The sequence below is a fragment of the Polyodon spathula genome, chromosome 11 (assembly GCF_017654505.1).
Source record: "Polyodon spathula isolate WHYD16114869_AA chromosome 11, ASM1765450v1, whole genome shotgun sequence".
Classification (NCBI taxonomy): domain Eukaryota; kingdom Metazoa; phylum Chordata; class Actinopteri; order Acipenseriformes; family Polyodontidae; genus Polyodon; species Polyodon spathula.
In genome coordinates this window covers 34,406,189-34,424,904 of record NC_054544.1, presented here as the reverse complement: position 1 = coordinate 34,424,904, position 18,716 = coordinate 34,406,189, and the positions used below count along the sequence as shown (strand labels likewise).

At 38.0% G+C, this 18,716-nt stretch overlaps 1 protein-coding gene across 2 annotated transcripts in view; it reads right to left on the bottom strand.

Moving 5' to 3' along the window:
• Positions 1-18,716, bottom strand: part of LOC121323219 (cytoplasmic protein NCK1-like) — a 55,089-nt gene that overhangs the window by 25,341 nt on the left and 11,032 nt on the right. The window contains exons 2-3 of one of the 2 annotated variants that reach the window (XM_041264136.1): positions 11,510-11,671; positions 4,558-4,610 (exon numbers count right to left, since the gene is read on the bottom strand). The gene's annotated coding sequence lies outside the window, so the exon portion shown is untranslated. The remainder of the gene's footprint in view (positions 1-4,557; positions 4,611-11,509; positions 11,672-18,716) is intronic. The other variant, XM_041264135.1, reaches the window with a different exon arrangement.

Sequence of the window (18,716 nt, the reverse complement as noted above, 5' to 3'; positions counted from 1 at the left end):
TGTAACAAAATCTGACACTTGTTTTGACAGAAGCGTTTGTGAAGCATCACCCAGGCCACTCTCTCTTTAGTTCAAATTTTTCCATCCAGGTTGACACAGATAATAAACTTCACTTGCTGGTTTTACTTAGTATCAAAATGGCAACGCAACACAGAGCGCTGTGGGAAAGACCAAAAACTGAAGAGGAAAAAGGTTGCAGATTGTGCATGCAGAACCTCGAGTTTTATTGGTAATAGTGAATTGTATCTTGCAGCATAATCTCCCAGGGTGGGTAGATTTACACTGATGGGAAATAAGCTGGTTTTCAATGCTGCTGGCTGAAATGTACTAGTCTGAATAAAGACAACATTCCCCAATGCTTCCCCAGTAGCATATTTTATTAATCGTATACTAGGTTTGTACAAATATAAAAACAAAATACAAACATTTTAGATAGCTTCAAACATCGCATTTGTCACCAGTTCATGTACAGATATCAATTAAGGACTAAACTACTAAACAGTTGTTTGCGAGGTTGTACCTTTCAGATCGAGGTACCACAGAGGTTGTGATTGGAATGTTAGTTTTATACACAGTATACAGTGCCACACACTTTAGGCTGCATACACAATTTGGAAGTACAGGGTTAAAGTATTAATAACACATTTTAATGAAATGCTGTAAACATGAGTCACACATTTGCACACACGCTCACATTCTACCTTGTTATGCCACTGAGATTACGACAGGAAGTACCAATATTTATCAAAACAATCGCATGCAAAATTGACATGGCCGTCCCAGGAGAATTTTACCATTGAACACATTCATCTTCACAATGGAGCACTGTGAAATGTATTCACTGCACACTTCAGCATACAGAAATCCAAAAACACTGAATGATCCTTTTCAGAAAACAAAGGGGCATTTTGGGGAAAAATAACATCCACAGTACATGTTTAAAAACAGATGAAATGCTTGACTGTCTTCTCTTTTTGATTATATTTTGTGGATCCCATCCTGTTCAGTCACGCTCCCCCCAAACTTTGGCTGGTGGAATCTGTACCTTCCTTAGTTGCCTGCTATATAGCTACAAGCAGATTAGCTGTGACATTTCCTGCACTTTTTATCCCAAAGGGTCTATGCCATCATCATCTGACCTAGCTGCCATAAACAATTTGGATCAAGACATAAGCTGGATCTCTGGGCTGGTTGTGTATCACAGCGTGACTGGCACAGCCTTGAAACCCTTCAACGTTGAATGCAGCTTGTTTGGATTTTTTACCAAGAACACAGAAATCATTTCAGCATTCCTCTGCCACTAAACAGAACGATTACACCGTGTAACAAATTTTATTATTTTTTTTTTGTTCCTGGGTATGTATTTGTTATTTCCTAATTGCTTATGCCTCAAAAGTATAGAAAATGGCTATTATTCCCCACAAAAAAATTTCAAAATATCACTATTTCCAATGGGAAAACGGGCAAATGTGTGTCTTTTCGTTCACATAAAGTCAGAAAAAACAACATATGAATCCAAATTAACATGTATTTTACTAAAGTAATACAAAAATGACTACAAAAGATTTAGAAGCGAGTAGCTTTTCGAGATTTACGATTATACTGATATTTTGAAATATCACTGTCTTGGTCACAAAAGCAAAGTTTGTAGGGAATAATAGCCATTTTCTATACTTTTGAGGCATAAGCAATTAGGAAATAACACTTACTACCCAGGAACAAAAATTGTGTTACATAGTGTTATCAGCTGAAAGCATAGCCTGGATGGACACATCTGACCACTAGATATTTATATCTTCCTCAGATTGCTTCAGATTCCTTGGAGGTTGCAGTCAGGCTGCACTGTGAAACCAAAACATTTCACCATAAATATTCACAGTATTTTATTTATTTTTTGTCCTCTACTTATGTGGACATTCTCTCTTTGAACTGAAAGGAAAGAACACAAGTGGGCAGTTTGTACCATCAGCAACAAACCAAAATACTGCAATCAAACTAGCATTGTCTGGGGTTTCACCCATGCAAAGGTCCACTCCTGGTCAGCAGAAGGTCATGCTCTTGACGGTAAAGGACTCCCCCAGAGTCTGTGGATTATGCACGGCTGCTTAAGATCTGGACACTTGCTGTTTCATTACATTCTTGTTTAAGAGCGACCACATACAAATACAGATTACAACATTAACTATCTATTTAAAAACAGGACTTGAAGTTGCAAACAACTTTATGGCTTCCAAGGTGTTATCACTGGCACATCTCTTTGTTGGTCCAGGTCATATCTGTCTGTCTAATAGGAAGCCATTTGTTATCTGAGGCAACTATAAATCTGATATTTCCCCAGTTACAGAAGTCCCTCAGGGCTCTGATCTGGGACCATTATTACACATGCTTCCACTTGGCCAGATTATTCGACATCATGGTCTCAGCTTTCATTTTTATGCCGATGACACCCAGATCTACCTACACACTAAACCCAACACTGATGTGGCTAACACTCCTATACTCATTGTCTGTCTGATATCAAGCACTGGATGCAGCTTAATTTCATGAAGTTAAATTGTGACAAGACTAATGTTCTGCTAATTGGCTCCCAACAATTGCTGCTCAAGGTCACTGATTTTAGTTTGGCTGTGGAAGGCACTGACATTACAGCTTTACCTCAAGTACAAAACTTAGATGCCATTTTCGATTCCACCTTACCGTTTGAAGCTAATGTTAGAAATATAACTAAAGTGTCATTCTTTCATCTGCGTAACATTGCCCAGTTACAATGATTTTTGTCCTCATCTTCTGCTGAGAAATTAATTCATGCATTTATCCCCTCAAGATTAGACTACTGCAATGCCCTTTTGACTGGGGTTACTGTTAAAAGTACTAAATAGGCTTCAGGATCTACAGAATTCTGCAGCCCAGGTTTTAACTTATACCTCTTCTTGTGAGTGGTTGATGTTATGGAACATATGAGTAATTTGAGTAAAATGTCAATATGGCCACCATTCAGGTGACCAATCAGCTTCATTCACTTGTGTACATTACTTCCCATAGACCTCTACAATTCTATGAAATGTGTAGGTTTCTATATGTGTTCTATAATAACCATGACCTTATCTGCACTCTCTAAAGAGTTAGCAAGTTTTGCATTTGACCTTTAGGAGAGGTCTGAGGTCACAGGCAGACATTTTTTGATAGAGCATATATGGTTAATAAGTGTTCTATAGTAACTATGACAGTGCACTCTCGCTGTGACATGTGACCTATGTGACCACGTGACCTATGACATTCACTTTCGCTCTGATACAACTTCCCAAAAGGTCTCTACAACCCTACCAAGTTTTGTGACTTTGTGACAGTGTTGATTTTAGAGCCATTAAGGAAAAGAAAAGAGGAAGAAAAAAAAAATCCTAACAGAAACAAAAAGCTTCCCAGACATTCTGGCTTAAGTTGATTTAACTTTGAAATGAATGCATGCAATTCTTAATTGGCAGAGCTGGTACTCAAATTTAAATTATATTGAAAGACGGTCAGTTCTGCATGCCTGTTTTGGCTAGCATGGCATTTCCAGACTGCAGTCATTTATTTGGATTTAATAACTTGGCTGCCTTCCTAAGGTGACAATACAGCAAACAAAGGATACAGTACAACATCAAGTAACCAGACTTAATGTGGATATGCAGGTAGTCTTGTTACTTGAATTTCATGAGAATTAACCCACACCCTGACAGTACAGTAAATACACCACTTTGCAAACCAAACATGTTAACATATACTGTACCTTAATCAGAATACAAATAAGTACCAGTAATCATTTGAATTTCACTCTTTCAAGAACACAGTGCTGTTACATTTCACGTGAAATAACATTTAAGAAAGTACCTTTGTCCGCTTTAAAAACAAAACCCTGACAGTTATGAACGTTTCTAGCCTGCAAACCCAAAATGCTCATAATGAATGGACAACCCGGATAACAGGCCTCCAGTGACTCGTCCTCTAATCTTCTGACCATGTTGTGGCACGAAGCCAAGCAGGGACAGCACAAGCAAACGAAACACTTAAAAACTGTCAGCGGAGCAGTGGTTTTAAAAGACAGTGAGTAGATACTACACCATCTCAATCTAAGTTTCTGTCACTTACACAACAAAACGTCTGTCTCGAAGTCTGTCGCCCATTTAAAGTGAATATAAAAAGAGAGATTGATATCTGCATTCGATGATATGCAGACTTTCTGCAAAACAAAATCACTGCCTTGAAAGGACATCAGGTCTCCAGCACTGTAGGAGTCACAGGATAACAATTACATTCCAGAGGTGAACAGAGGAAGCTGGATGAACACCCCCTCAGGGTACTTCACTGGCTAACACAGACATCAAGAAGCAGTTAATGGGAAATGTGCTGTACATCATTTTATGGATGTATACTATGGTCTGTTTGTATTGCTCTGAACTGTGACTGATGTGCATAGACAATCCAATCAAAATGGTGGGGTGGGTGCATACTGTAGATCACAAACATTATGAGAGCACAAACACATCTGACAGGATTAGGTTTATGTTCTAATCTCACCTGTGCCACATCAAAGCTGTCCACTTCAAAACGGTGTATTGCTCAATGCTGACCTAAAAAGAAAAGAGATATAGATATTAAAATCACTAGCGTTCTTAAAGTCAGACGAACAGACAAGAGTCTAAGAAGGCTGCACAAATAGGTTGAAATCAGAACACATTTTAAGTGTCCTCTTGCTTTGTTTTTTTAAAAAAGGTACGCAATCAGTTTGATTAAGACAAATATATAACACGACTTGCAGCACACATGTAGCTTAAGAGGTTTACTACACTGTCAGCAATACTGTGCCTGTACAATTCTTAGACACTTAATATACTGAACTGCCAGCCGAGCTTTACATGGCCTGACTACATGATTTAGTAAAATACTGCCTTTTAGAATAAATGCTATCGTTAAAAGACTTATTTAAAATATTGACAGATTTTGTGAACACAAATTTCTCTTAAACCACAACTACAGTGGGGAAAAAAAAAAAAAAAAAAACCACAACAGCTATTTCCATAATTTGTGTATTTATAGAAGGTACGGGGAATATCCATGTTTTGCTGTTTCATGGTTGGTTTTAAATTTGTCACAATTCAACAAATTGAAAAAGAGAACATTTAAAATTTGCCTAATTTGGGGACTTTCTGCATCTGTTATGAAATAGATTCCTGTGACCAAGTTCCCTCACCTTATATTTGATAATCTCTTTCTTGACTGTGGTCAATTAGACAGGGCAGTAAAACACACTGGAAACCAAGTAAAGCATACAAATGTTTTGGTCAATGCTGTTTTCAAAACCTGAATTGAACTGCACTGAACTGGTAGAAGTTGGTTGACTTATTGCTCAGACTCTTGATAAGTTAAATACAGCGCTCCCTCGCTATAATGCAATATGTGCATTATAACAGAAGAGCGTTATAAACAGGGAAGGGGGCGCCGCAGAACACAACACACATCTAACTAAACTACAAAATAAAATAACTCCCTCTCTATAATGTGTAGTGAAGCAAAAATACACCATGTAATGAATGCTGTATTTTTTACAAAAAAAAAAAAAAAAGAAGATAACATTCCCACTCATGGATCATTTTAATTAGCAGTTTTTAAACTATAAATAGCCTGGCTAAATGGCAATTGGGAGTTCAGTTCGAAACGACAGACAAGCAAACCAAGTGCGAGAAGGAGAGCTGGTCGGGAGAGGGGAACAGAATGGGCTCGCCCCAGGTTCGGCTGCTGGAGCTGGGCTGAAGCGTCTCATCTCCCACAGTAATCTGCAGCTCCTCTCGCACAAAAAAAGCAAATACAGGAAGAAAGATAACCATGTAAATAGGCCTAATGTTTATTTAGTTATAATACAAATGCTGAATAGGATGTCTGTGTTATAAACTGCGCAGGCACTTTTTCTTCAGTTCAGATGCTGTATCAAAAGGGAGAGTTAGAATGAGAAGTTGTTTACAGTTTGAACACCGGTACTGTATTTACTATAGAAATATTACATGAATCACTAGTATAGGGAATTGGGGGACCTGCTGTAGGAGCATTATATCCAAGGCGTGTTACAACCGAGAGCCTTATAGCAAGGGAACACTGTCCACTTATTCAGGGGAATTCTGAAACCAGGAGTGGGTGCAGGACTAGTGCACGTTTTTACCCTTACTTGCTAGAAAAAAAAAAAAAAATCTTGTTAAGTCCTTGGTAAATTTTGCATGAAAACTGTGTCTGCATTCTGTATTTGTTTTATTTAAGAATGGGATGTTTCCTGAGGTTTTGCAGAGATATATAAATAGAAGTCAATACATAATGCTGTCTAGGACATTATGCAGACTATTCTAAATTGTGAAATGTGGCTCACTTTGTGGCAAATATTTAAATATGTACTGTTATTGCTTATACAAAGTTATTGCTAAACTGGAGCAACAGTAGAGTCCATGGGCACATACCACGTACAACAGAGAAACTGCATCAGATTTCTGAAAGGGGGAGTCATACAGTTGGCTTCATGTATTTTGCTAATTAAAATGCATATCGATGAGGAATGTGTCAAACTGTAAAACAGTTTTTATGACAACGATGAGACTCGTACAGTGAATTATCCCTGGAGATCATAAACTCAACAAAAGCTATCCAACCTAATTCTGTGGTCAAAGGAAACCCTAAACCCACAGTTACCAAGTTCCATTTGCTTTGACATTCTTTAATAATGTACAGCTGCAAATTGGTTGACAGTAAATAACATATGCAATTATGGTTAGGAATACAGATCTACTAAAAGTGAGCTCAGCACTTATTTTCAGCACTCTGGAATGCTTATACACCTTGGAAGAATACAGCAGACCCAGCTGTAAAGCTGAATGACCTTGGCCAGTGGTGCAATTTAGTTAACAGAGTAATTTGATAAACATGTTTTAGCCCAGTCACAATCCCTTTCTGCTATCCACAAACAGTGGGAGTTTATTAAGAACAAATGTTTGTGCAGCTCAGTGATTTACAAAGCGAGTCAATTCTACATCAGTAGTGTTTTATCCATCAGCATTTTTGGAAGAGAAAAATCAGCTGGTGTGAATGCTTTAGAAACTGCTAGTGATTATGTGAAGGCAAGCCACAGAGATTCTGATCACAGTTCACTGCTTGCCTTCCTTACCTATGAATGACAAAGTGTGTAACTCTTCTCACACATGAGCATCTGCTTATCACTTTAATAGAAACAGAATAACAAACGTTTGCAATTGTATTCCTTGTTAATGCCTTTAACCACCGAGAGACGTTTGCATATAAACAAGATGCAGCAAGCCTGGTTCTACTGAATCCTGTCCAGCAGTAAAGAGATAATGGAAATTCTATCATTTATCCACACCCACACCAATAAGTCAGCACTTCACAATTTCGCACAGGCCAAAAATGTCACAATGTACTGCAAGTTTTTCCACATTGCGCATGGAAGGAAATAGTTGAAGGATTTGTATTTACCAATAATGACTGTAGAAAGCTGCAGTACTGCTCCAACAGTTAAAAACTACTGACCTTCCACCCTTTATTTGCATGCTTCGCTTCCAATCCTCCAGCAAGACATTACATTTTTGAAGTAATACTTTATTAGGGTTTAAAAAAACAAACAAAAAAATCTACAGGTTTTTTTTTTTTTTTATTTGCTCACATAAATTAAGACTTAAACTGAAGAGTAGAACACAGAAGTTTAATTGCACACAACTGTACAAGTAGTTGGTCTTTATTCCTGACCTCTAAGATTCAAGTCCCAGAAAACAGCTAAATAACACGTCAACCTAAATTTGATTTCTCTTTCCAAAACATACAGCAACACACACAAGATTACTGCAGCAAGGACATGAAATATGCCAACAGCTGCAACAACATTATTGGTACTGAAAATAGAACAGGGATTTTTGAACATTAATAAAAATATGCAAGACAAAAAAAGGACTGTTTTTAGTCTCAGGAAACCAAGACACAGATGAGAAAGATATGCCAAAAGTGTCTATGGTGGGGTCCTCAACTTTCTCCCGTTGGTCAGTCTAGTTAAAGACTAAAGGCAATTGATCATCCGTCATCCGAAAGAGTCATGCGACAGTCCATTCCACACTAGGATGCGTTAATATCATACTTCAGAGCACTGATATTCAGTGGAGGCTTTATAGTAAATAAGTATTTTAATTTAAAAAAAAAAATACAATTCTGTTGTACGTAACTCTGAACACAAAAACATGTTAAGTATAAACTTAAATGATCAGAAAAACACTGATGGAAGTTAAAACGTTTGCTAATTGTAACATTTCTACTAGATCTATAATAATGTTGTCATGCAATACAGAATAAAAATAAATTAATAAAAACGTATGATATTAAGCAACTGTTGTCATAGTGTCAGAAACCATATGACGAATATTTAGTTTTTCAAACACTCACTCCTGTAATTATATTATATATATATTTTATATCAAAGTTGGGAAGCTAGCAATGAGCTACTGAAAATACTTCACAACAATGACCTTCTACTACTCAGTGTATGGAGCCAGAAATTCCATCACTTCCATGTACTGCCCCTCTCTTCTGACTCTTAAGCCCTGACCACTCTTGCCCAGTCACGCTTCTTTCTCTCTTATATTGTTGAGGAAACTGCAAGAATCCACGTGTCTTCCCAGTCGTTTTTCATTGGTCAGTGTCATTTTTAACGAACATCAAATCGGATCAAATCGAATCTTTCAATTCCAAAATTAACGCATCACCGTTGTACAACAATTACGGACTCTGTGTGCAAGGTGCAATACGGAATGCACATGAACCTTAAATTCAGGTGCATGATCAGATCCAAGGACAGAGAAGTGCATTTGTGCGATTGTTGGTAATTACAGATTGTTATTACTCTTCTCAATATCTTTTATAATGAAAACAGCACAACCTTGGTCTAGCAGTCTAGCGGCAATGGCATGGAAAGAAAAAATAAATAAAATGTGTTGTCAGCTTTACTATTTATTTCAACAACAAATAAAATCAACATTTAACTTGAACTGCTATTTGGCACCCTTTGCCTTGTAGTTAACTCACTGGGGTAAAGTAAGTCCTACACAATGTATTCTATACTCCTGGGATACTTTTCTATTTTAATGTGTATTGTAAGGTCTTGCTGTAAAATAAAGGTGCACACACAGGGGCCACAGCCAGGCCCCCTGCTCTGGTATTTCTGGCTGCGTTCAGAGCATTATAATGGATTTTATTACTTTTTGAAATCAAACAAATACCCTAATCAATATAAATTATGAGCTAATACTTGAACATGAAAATCCTGTGTTCATCCAAGCACTAATCTAAAAATCAAATCTAAGGCAGGGGTTATCAACTGAAGAGTCATTCCACTCCAGATCTAATAGGAATCATTGGAATATCAGAAGGAAGGAGTCTGTGTTCCTACAGCTAAAACGACCTTCGGGATTCTTGGCAATGTCATCTGCCTGCTTTCTGGGAACGCACAGTGCATACAGGAGCAGGATGCACTGCTGAAGAATATAAAAAAGCAACACTGGCCACTAAAACAGAATAACACTCCTCTAAAACTAAAAATCATTAACTTACTCCCATATGAGTTGTCTTTTTTTAAAAGATCATAAAATGATGGTAGAACAACATATTCCATAGTGGTTTGTTCCATCAGTCTTTATCCCACTATCAGAGACTGTATATTACAGCACATTTGCAACTAACTTTTTGTTGCCTATTTTTGGCTCTGCAAGAGACAGTACGCTGTAGCTTTTAAAAACGTAATACCCCAAAGGAAGGAAAAAACAGACTACTGTAGTAAAACCATCCTTTTTCAAAATTAATAGATTTTCCCCATGAACTTAAAACACAGACTTCTTTATTTCAAACGCACAATTTCCTTTCAAAGCAGTCTTCTAATGTATTTGTAGTCAAACATGGCAGAGGCAGAAACTAAACTAGTTCATTTGTGCTGTTAAGAGCTTGGCTTGATAATTTACATTGCAACTACTACAATATGTAGCAAGATAACCATCAAGAAAACCAACATCACTGTGCATTGCTAACCACACAGGCTGCACCTGTACTGAGAAGTTGGACACCTGTCAAGCAATGTCTAAATGTTTTACCATCTGCCTGCAGCAATCCATGGGAACCGACGTGAAGGGGGACAATTTTAAACTGTCCCAGAAACCTCTTCCGATGACATTTAAGCATGTCACTTTGAAACAAATGCAGATATTGAATGCCAAATGCTGTCGGCTGCTAAAAACCACATCCTAAATAAACTTCACACCCATCCAGTTGTAATAGGAAAAAGCTTCATTACCTATATTAACATGTAAAAAGATAAGCCTTTGTTTAATCAAGGTATGTCTATGTTTTAATTAGTAGGGCGTCCGACTTTTGGGTGAATTTTTAGGTGAAAAAAATCAGGTAGAATTATTTAATGAAAAAATTGGGTGGATTTTTTTTTTTTTTTTTTTTTTTACATATAGAACCAAAAAAGAATAAATAAATAAAAATATTCTGGCAGAAATCAGGTTTTATTTAGAAAGAAATAAACAAATGCTTAAGCACAAAGTGTCTGACAACAAAGTTGTCGTCAACAGTTTAAATCCCTAACGTATGTGTATTTCCACACATTGGGGTATGCAAACTTTTGATGACATCTATCTCTCTCACACAGACACATACTGTACATGAAGGCATTTCTCCATTCAAGTTTGATTTTGTAGCAGAGTTGCAAATCTAATTGCACACAGAACATAGGGGAAAACTAAACAACTCCATGCTGTTTTACAAAGAGAAATGATCAACTGTTTCTAAATGCTCTTGGCTAAAGACACACTCATAAAACAAATAACTGGGAAGAAAAGTGTTCAAAAAAAGCAAAAACCTTAAAGCATATTACTGTAATGTTGATTATATATATATATATATATATATATATATATATATATATATATATATATATATATATATATATATATATATAACGCTAAGAAGCCACATTTTTCTAATAGGTAAATCAGCTTACCGTCATCGGAGCCAGTTCTGCTCTGTTGCATTTGAATCAGACAACTGCACATGCATTTAATCATATACAATATGTGCCTACTCAGGGAGTTTTCGGGTTAAACCCGAATGCAGAAAAAAGCATTTCGGGGGGAGAAATCAGGTAAAACCCGAAACTCAGATGCCCTAATTATTAGTAGTAGTAAGTAATACTAGCAGCAGTAATGCTTACTTTAAAGTGTAGTGGAAGGGAAAAGAGCCAAAATGCCAGTAATCACATTTAAAATTGTTAATGTAAACGTATGAACCAACGTAAATTACAAAACAAAAAACACATTTTCACTTATTAATGCAGAAAAAAAAACCTATCAAGTCAGCATTTAAAGTTTATTTATTTATTTGTTTGTTTTAGTAAACTGAAGGGAGCCTCTACAGAGTAAAAAAGCCCTGAAGACTGTACCTTATCTTCATCTAACCGTGATCTGTGCATTAACTGGATATCAGCAACAAACCCAGTCCATGACCTTGTCAAGAATCTTTCACACAATTGAATTTAATGCATTTCCATTTGAAAGCAGGTCCACAAGACAGCAAAGAAGAAATGTGTGCTCCTTAAGACACACTGAAAAAGAAAAAAGAAAAAAAAAAAAACACAAGTCAGTGGTTTCCTTGACAACCTATCAGCGTGCCAGAACAATGTAAAAACGGATCTTATCTCACCGTTGCAGTGGGCAATTTCCTTTTACACATGCAATACAAAGTCAAAGCACTTGAATTGTTCTCGTCATTTCTACACACTAAAAAGATTAGCTTCCATGCCTGTACTAAAACTGTATCAGACCCGAGCTGGTAGGAAGCACTGATAAGAGAGTTTTTGACGACGCTCACTTACTGTTGAAAACACTATCCCAAATGGCATGAAATGTTAATTTTTTCTACACCAACCAGAGTTAGCCCAATACACCAAATACCTGTATTCAAAATAGAAACAAGGCATTTATCATATTAATGGACTTTTGTTTTTAGCAAAACCGGCTGGCAGCCTTCATTAATTACAATAGCAGTTAAATAGCAGTCAGCACCATCCCCCACCCCAAACAATACAGGTTTAGCACTTATGGCTGCTATGGAAACTGACATAACTAGGGAATTCGATGGCTAGCATCACAAGATCACAAGTCCAGTATTTTATATTTTTTTTAATTCACATGCAATCTGGATTACTCAAGAAACCACAACCTCTCAGTAACCGAATATTCAGGATATTAGATGGTAGGAGATGGGAGTGAGTGAGAAATAACTCTCCTAGGAGTGTAATCTCATTGAAATCTTTTTCAACTGTCTATTACATACTCGTACAACAGAGATATGATAAGGAAAACAACCACACAATCACAGATCTCTATACATTACCACATGGCAACTAGTGTTTAGTGTAGTTCATGAATCTGTATTCTGAGGTTTATCCAAAGAAAAATGTGTAAAAACTGGCCATTTTGGGAAAAAAAAAAAGGGTCTCTCCGGCTCACAGCATAGAATAGTTATAAAGCAGAGAATGAAAGTCCCATACCACAGTGAGACAGTACAGTGGGAATTAAAGAAAATGGTTTCAATATGAAGGTCACTTACTCACTGGTCTCAGGACAATAGCAACCCCCTGCAGGTCAACACTGCTCCATGTGGCCCTGACTCAATCTGTGTGAAATTAAACTTCCTCATCCTCCTCTGGAATTTCCTTAAAGCAGCCATCTATCTTTTGCTTTCTTTATAAATGCCAGCACAAGCCACACAGACACAGATGCTGAAACTGAAGCAATGGAAGGTCATGGGATAAACGCAACCTACATGCAGTTCAAGGCTCATTTGTTCAAAAGGAAGCGACATTCTCATATATAAAGCCTTTGCAGGAATACTGGATATTTGTTCCTTCTTGGATTATAGGTAACGTTCCCTCCCATAATAAACAGCACCTTTTTTTTTTTTTTTTTTTTTTTTATTCTCCCCAAAAAGTAGCCTGTAATATTCTTCCATAATGATTTAACTGATAATAGTTTGGCCAAGTGATTTTTCCCTATTTATATACACACACACACACACACACAGTGCCGTGAAAAAGTATTTGCACCGTCTGATTTTCTGCATTTTTGCATATTTGAATGTTATCAGATCTTCAACCAAAATCTAATATTAGATGAGACCCTGTGTGAACAGATAACACGATTAATTTATTTATTAAATAAAGTTATGCAACACCCAATGCCCCAGTGTGAAAAAGTAGTCGCCCACTTAATAACTGGTTACGCCACCTTTAGCAGCAATAACTGCAACCAAACGTTTCCTGTAATTATTGACATCTCTCACAGCGCCATGGAGGAATTCTGGTCAACTCCTTCATGCAGAACTGCTTCAGCTCGGTGACGGTTGGGGGTTTTCGAGCATGAACTGATTGTTTCAGGTCCTGCCACAACATCTCAATAGGGTTTAGGTCTGGACTTTGACTAGGCCATTCCAAAACTTAAAATTTCTTGTTCTACAACCATTCTGATGTAGACTTGCTTGTGTGTTTTGGATCATTGTCTTGCTGCATGACCCAGCTGCGCTTCAGCTTCTGCTCACGGACAGATGGCCTGACATTCTCGTGTAGAATTCTCTGATACAGAGCAGAATTCATGGTTCATTCAATGATAGCTAGTCGTTCACTGTCCTGATGCAGTACACTACCACCACCATGCTTGACCATTGGTATGAGGTTCTTACTGTGGAATGCAGTGTTTGGTTTTCGCCAGATATAACGGGGCCCATGTTGACCAAAAAGTCCCACTTTCGACTCATCTGTCCATAGAACATTGTTCAAGAACTCTTGAAGGTCATCCAGGTGCTTTTTGGCAAACTTGAGACGAGCATTCATGTTCTTGTTAGTGAGGAGTGGTTTCTGCCTTGCTACTCTGCCATGAATCCCATTTATGCCCAGTGTCTTTCTGATGGTGAAGTCATGAACACTGACCTTAGCAGAGGCGAGCGAGACCTGCAAATCCCTGGATGTTGTTCTATGGTTCTTTGTGACTCCCTGGATGATTTTACGTCTTGCTCTTGGAGAGATTTTGGCAGGATGTCCACTCCTTGAAAGATTCACTACTGTCCCAAACTTTCTCCATTTGGACAATATGGCTCTGACTGTGGTTTGGTGGAGCCCCAGAGCATTTGAAATGGCTTTGTAACCCTTTCCAGACTGATAGGCATCAATAACTTTTGCCGGAGGTCTTCAGGAAATTTCTTTTGATCGTGGCATGATGTGCCTCTAGAACCTGTGTGCTGACAACTTCACTCTGATGGGAAGGGCCAAAGTTAGGCAGATTTATATTGGGCAGGGTTGGCCCAAATCAGGCCTGACTGTTAACCAAAGTATTCAAACAGCTGACCCTAACTATCCCAATAACTTTTCACACCTGAAGATTGCATGGTTGATTACCTTGCACACCAAACAAATGAAAGCACCACCAAATATTGATGTCATTTTTTCTCTCATACTCCCTCTATCCACTACAGTGTAGAGAAATATATATATATATATATATATATATATATATATATATATATATATATATATATATATATATATATATATATATATATACACACACACACACACACAGTACTGTGCAAAAGTTTTAGGCAGGTGTGAAAAAATGCTATAAAGTAAGAATGCTTTCAAAAACAGACCTGTTAATAGTTTATATTTATCAATTAAGAAAATGCAAAGTGAGTGAACAGAAGAAAAATCTACATCAAATCAATATTTGGTGTGACCACCTTTTGCCTTCAAAACAGCATCAATTCTTCTAGGTACACTTGCACAGTTTTTGAAGGAACTCGGCAGGTAGGTTGGCCCAAACATCTTGGAGAACTAACCACAGTTCTTCTGTGGATTTAGGCAGCCTCAGTTGCTTCTCTCTCTTCATGTAATCCCAGACAGACTCGATGATGTTGAGATCAGGGCTCTGTGGGGGCCATACCATCACTTCCACGACTCCTTGTTCTTCTTTACGCTGAAGATAGTTCTTAATGACTTTCACTGTATGTTTGGGGTCGTTGTCATGCTGCAGAATAAATTTGGGGCCAATCAGATGCCTCCCTGATGGTATTGCATGATGGATAAGTATCTGCCTGTACTTCTCAGCATTGAGGAGACCATTAATTCTGACCAAATCCCCAACTCCATTTGCAGAAATGCAGCCCCAAACTTGCAAGGAACCTCCACCATGCTTCACTGTTGCCTGCAGACACTCATTCGTGTACCGCTCTCCAGCCCTTCGGCGAACAAATTGCCTTCTGCTACAGCCAAATATTTCAAATTTTGACTCATCAGTCCAGAGCACCTGCTGCCATTGTTCTGCACCCCAGTTCCTGTGTTTTCGTGCATAGTTGAGTCGCTTGGCCTTGTTTCCACGTCGGAGGTATGGCTTTTTGGCCGCAAGTCTTCCATGAAGGCCACTTCTGACCAGACTTCTCCGGACAGTAGATGGGTGTACCAGGGTCCCACTGTTTTCTGCCAATTCTGAGCTGATGGCATTGCTGGACATCTTCCGATTGCAAAGGGAAGTAAGCATGATGTGTCTTTCATCTGCTGCAGTAAGTTTCCTTGGCCGACCACTGCGTCTACGGTCCTCAACGTTGCCCATTTCTTTGTGCTTCTTCAAAAGAGCTTGGACAGCACATCTGGAAACCCCTGTCTGCCTTGAAATTTCTGCCTGGGAGAGACCTTGCTGATGCAGTATAACTACCTTGTGTCTTGTTGCTGTGCTCAGTCTTGCCATGGTGTATGACTTTTGACAGTAAACTGTTTTCAGCAACCTCACCTTGTTAGCTGAGCTTGGCTGTTCCTCACCCAGTTTTATTCCTCCTACACAGCTGTTTCTGTTTCAGTTAATGATTGTCTTTCAACCTACATATTGAATTGACGATCATTAGCACCTGTTTGGTATAATTGTTTAATCATACACCTGACTATATGCCTACAAAGTCCCTGACTTTGTGCAAGCGTACCTAGAAGAATTGATGCTGTTTTGAAGGCAAAGGGTGGTCACACCAAATATGGATTTGATTTAGATTTTTCTTCTGTTCACTCACTTTGCATTTAGTTTTAATTGATAAATATAATCTATTAACATGTCTATTTTTGAAAGCATTCTTATTTTACAGCATTTTTTCACACCTGCGTAAAACTTTTGCACAGTACTGTGTGTGTGTGTGTGTGTGTGTGTGTGTGTGTGTGTGTGTATATATATATATATATATATATTACATACGGAACTAACAATTATTATCTTCGTGTGCACTCTGAAGCAATCTTCCTGCCGCCACCACTCAAACGGTCTTTTCCTTTCGAAACATCATATTGTCATACATTTCTGCTTTTTAATTGAAGTCCCTCTCAACCACTTTGCTGTTTTCTCAGTGTCAACAATACCGGGACTGAATGGGACTTTATTTTTTTTTTTACCCAGAAACCCACAGCAATTTAACAGGTAATTCAGGTCATTTTATTTGTAGGTACTAGTGAATTTCATTTTAGGAGCAATCCCCTAATCAATTGAGAAGACGTGGATAAAAAACATTAATAAAGAAAACTGTGAATGTTCAATGGCGCTTACTACAGCCCACACTTTTTAACCTCTGTATCTGTGACATACTTTGTCTAATACTGAAAAATGCTTTACTAAAAAGGGGCTTCCCCTGGATTCTCCTCTCCAAAGCTTACACTACCCAGCAACCAGAAGGACTGTTTGATAGATCATTAAGTAACTCCAGTAATAACTGCCAGCCATGCTAGACCGCAAGGGGATTTTCTGATATACACCACCCTCCACTAGGGTCTAAGCAGAGACTGCAATGGCAACTCAATTCAGAACACTGCTACTTTAAGTACATTAAAAATAAAGGCTGTAAATACTACTATTGGTAATGTTAACAAAACACACTATAGAGACGCTATAGACAATATTCAGAAAACCCTACTGTCTGATGGACAGTTTATGACTAGAAATCCAATCTTAGTGGCAGGTTTTTATGTGGTATTTTGCTTGCTAGTTCTTATTAAGGCCCATTTCAAAATCATTGATTGTGTTCATTTTCGTTCTTTGCAGAGGGAACAGCTGTAGCCTTTAACATTTTCTGTAGATTAAACTACTACTAAATTTAATGAATTTGTACCAGTATAAAAAACAGAATCTTTAAACTTTCCTTTTTTAGGCCCAAATCACATCCATCATGCTGGCATATTAATATTAGTGGTCTGTGTAGAGTGGCTCTGCGGTATTCTAGACAGCACTAAAGCAGCTGTACAGCCTCCACGTCAGTGTCACTAATACAGCAGGGTTTCAAGCTGTGAAACTTTTCAAGAAACTTCCCTAATCTTTGAGTGCCTTTCACTGCTTTTAGGATAATAAGAGTCTTTGAATTCTTTACCATGGAATTCTAAAATTACAGGCTTCATGCAAGAGAAGAGCAATGTTGAGTTTTAACTAAACGCAGCTCAATTATTGTGCACATATATGCCAAGTGATGTTAGATCCTACGCATCTGTTTATATCCTTTTGGTAGGAAAGATGCCAGTGTACTTGTGTGTGGATTAGGATCTCAGGTAAGCAGGTTTTTAACATGGAATGGTCTGTTGGCTAAGACTGCTCACTCAGTCTAGGAATGATTCCTGTTGATCAAATCAAAGAGTTTTTATTTTATTAACATTTTTATTCCCTGTTCTATAATAAACCACACAAGGGTCTGAAGACTACAGCAACAATACAGTAGTAAAACATCGATTATTTTCGGCTAGATTCTTACAATGCCTAAAAACAACAGAAAATGCCTTTATTTACTGCTGACTGAAAAGGAATACATATGAAGAGTGTTCATATTCTAAAGCAAGTAACCCCCCGCCCGTCCCACGCCCCTTTGGAAGATTTATATATTTAGGTTTTCCTCAAAGGCATATCGAAGAGATTTAATTTTTTCATCCCTCTGGCAGTTCTGGAATGCAGATGCATGGGCTTTCTTCTGGAAAGTTGTTTTGGATTCCCCCCGCCTTCCTGCAGTACTGTAATTGTGGCAGAAAACACCTGTGTATCGGTCTAGTCAAAATACCCGCTAATCTTTCCAGTCAGACACACACACACACACATCATGCAGAGTTAAAAGAGTTCAGTTGATGCGCTGGGATTTTCAGAATACGGTTCCCCTGCCAGACATTTTCACCACTTCAAACGTTACGGTTCAAGATTAAAATAGCCCTGCTGACAGCATCTTCTGTAGCTTTATTTTAGGAAGGGCTTCCAAACAGGAGGGTGGATCCCCAATGGGCGCTTTAACTACAGATGTGCTGCAGCTTGTTTGGTATGGGGGCAGCTCAGACAATGCTGGAGGATGATGACACCATGATATAAGAATGCTAAAAAGAAATACACAAAATACAGACAACTCAAGGGAAGTGGGTCAAATATTTAAACAACAAGCAGCACCAAAAAAGAATTGCGATATCTAAAGAAGTCACCAATTCCTGTTAGAAACTAAACACAAAACTGTATCAATAGATTGTCGTACTGTCGGCTATTAGCAAAATAAAGAAACAATTAATTCGGAGCTCTTCTCCCTCTACTACCTGTGAAGGTAAT